Here is a 3,091-nt window from a genome sequence, read left to right as displayed (position 1 = left end):
ACATAAATGTTAGTGTAAAGCCTTCTTTTTGGTTCATTGATCAAACCCTTTGTGTTGCTCCATTCCGCTCGTCTCTGTATTTAGTCTGTTTATTGGTTTCTGTGTTTACTTGTCGTCTAATTTCCCCTTGTCGACAAAGCACGCCTGCAAATGTAATCTCTCCTATCTGTTCTTCAACAAAAACCTAATATAGGTTAAATTGCTCTGCTGTCCCCTTTTCTCTGTGCACCACCACTCGCTTGTTTCCCTAATAACAAAAAAGCCATGCGGGTAATTTAAAAGAAAACCAATCACTGGGAAGCATTACAGGAGACGGTGGAGGTAAATACCCAACATAGACACGATGGGACCAAATATAGATGCGATGAACAGGAAAAAAAACGTGTTTCAGACATAATCAGGGGAAAGGAAACCGTTATTTTAGGTTTGTTTTCACATGTCCCCACTACAATATCAATTATGCAGCTTTTTAAAGAAAATGTTTCATTATGGTGCCTTTGTTGTATCACAATGTGCAGCACTAACGCACTAGAAGTGCCTTTTCTTTTCTGTTTGTTATGTGCATCTGCAGGGAAGACAGTTACAGTATGAGGGGCTGATGTCTGTGGACATCTTGGGTTTGCTTTTCCCACGTTCCCTTAGCTGTGCACGTGTGATGTTGAGCATCAAACTTTGAGGAGTGCTGTTGAGAACCGCACAACTGATCAGGCTCGTGCACGCCTCGGCCAAACGACAAGCATCTCGCTGTTAACCCCAGAATCACACCTGCAAAGTAAAGAAAGACATTTTTAAAAATCCCACAGGTATATCATTATCATCAGTCACAGTTAAAAACTGACAAAAATATATAAAGGTCCTATATAAGATTATACAACAAATTATTATTTACGTGGCGCATTTAAAAACAATGACAGTTAACCAAAGTGCTGTGCGATAACTGAGGACACAGTTTGAAATACAATAAAAAAGGATTAAATAACTTGTATAAAATAAAATAAAGTGATGTTGATGATGATAAAACCCACTGGAGGACACTTAAAAAGCTCGAGAGTCTTCAGTCTCGTCTTTAAATGTATCACATTAAAGAAAACAATCATGTTGCAGTGATAAAACAGTGGTGAACTGCAAACATTTTAATATTGCACTAATAAAGTTTACTGCAGGCTGGTGAGCCCCTGACAGTTTATGGTATATGGAAATAACTGGAAATTAATGCGGCATATTCGGTGTCTCGTTGAGTCAGATTTGATTTATCACCATAAAACCAAATAACGGCCCGACATTATATATCACAGCTTTATCGTATCATATTCCTTAACTGTTCCTTTTGGCTGTGAAGATTAATTAGCTGAGCTAACATACATCAGATTTTAGTTGCTGAGTTAAATAGGAATTTTCCACATAAATAAGTCCAAACAATGTTCTGCAACTAGAATTGAAAGAGATGCAGTGCTCCTCAATTACATCATAAATCCACAAAAATAGAAAAATTGTGGCTCAAATGTTGTTGTTTTTTATAATATTTATATATTGCTTCAACACTGAGTTTAGGAAGTCTCGTTGGATTGCTGCTTCCGTCCTCTATATTCTAAACAGGCCACTCACCATAAAACACTGCACCTCCTGTTTCATCTATGAGTTAAAGTGTTGGAGCCTCTTCACACCGAGGATGATGATGATCAGAGCAGGGCTGACCGATGAGAGAACTAACAGAGTTGTGCTCTTGAGGTCACGCTGCTCGACATCTTCGCAGACCGCAGGTCAAACATTTCGGAAGCAAGTGTTGAACTCAGTTTAGCTGCAGGGACATCAGCAGCAGCAGCAGCAGCCCAGACTGAGGCCTTCACAGCTGTTTGGATTTATCATCTGCTGGGAAATAGCCCTGCAGGTTTGTTTTTTGCCAGTTTTCCCTCTTAAAATAACAAAATTCTATATGTGGGAACTAAATCATTTTATTGGCTTGCTTTGCATGAAAAAATGTCACGAGGGAAGCTACAAGTCAAATCCAAAAGCATTGAAACAACTGATTAAGGCCTTGTCACATAGTTTGTCGACTGACACTGTTTATGTCAATGTACCTTTTCTACCTTGTCAAACAGTTGCTATATATCTCTTACAGTATTTGAATAGAGCAACCTCTGGCTGTCGTCCCCAACCTCTCCAGCAGGTGGCGGTAAACACAAACTAATGTACGCAGTGTTCTCACGAGGCCCTTACGCAGGTTCCTCCCTCAGCTCAGAGTAAATCAGTCATGGAGCTTCATCAATCAATAATCAATCAATTAATTAATCAGTCAGACCATTACGGTTGATTGAGACTCATTCTGAGCTTTCATTTACTTTGATTTATAGACAAAGTGTGATACAAATGTAAAAAACTAACAAATGCTAATGAAAAAACTTTTCAAAATGAAATCAGACCTTTTGCACCAAGGCTAAAAGATGTAAAATTATTTAAAATTATGTTGGGGCTATTTTTAATATACAGAGTATAGCCACAGTTTCAAAGCCCAGTTAAATGTCCATACACACAGTTAGTTTTGCATTTCATTTACCTGAGCTGTGATGTTTTGGCAACATTGTCCCTTCACATTTAAGGATTAAGTGCTGTTTTAAAACAGATTCCTCTGACTTTTTGGCCAAGTTATGTCAACATAGGCTACTTCAAAGATCTTTATTGTCATTGTACCCATACTGGTCCAATGATATCGTAAGAGGCTTCTCTCTCCAGTCAAACTATAACTATATAAAAGTGTAAAGATACAGAGAAATGTGAAATAAACAACCATAACCTCAGCCAATAACTAAATACAGAAAATAGAATAAGGCATTCATTCACACAATATAACACATTGCTTCCATCATTTTATACATTTTATATATAAATATTATGTTGATTTTCATCATTACTCCCTTTTAGATTATTTTCTGGGCACATTGAGTTTCACAGCACGTTTATTTTATATCATGAAACTATTCTCTAAAGGTTTTATGGGAAATATACATTTTAGGGTCAACCCTGAGCTGGGGGCGGAGCTCCAGACCAGACAACATTAGAATAATCTCCTAGCAACCGCGGCCGTAAAGCGGCG

Source organism: Hippoglossus stenolepis, chromosome 19, assembly GCF_022539355.2.
Source record: "Hippoglossus stenolepis isolate QCI-W04-F060 chromosome 19, HSTE1.2, whole genome shotgun sequence".
In the NCBI taxonomy this organism is placed as follows: Eukaryota; Metazoa; Chordata; class Actinopteri; order Pleuronectiformes; family Pleuronectidae; genus Hippoglossus; species Hippoglossus stenolepis.
This window is presented reverse-complemented; position numbering follows the sequence as displayed.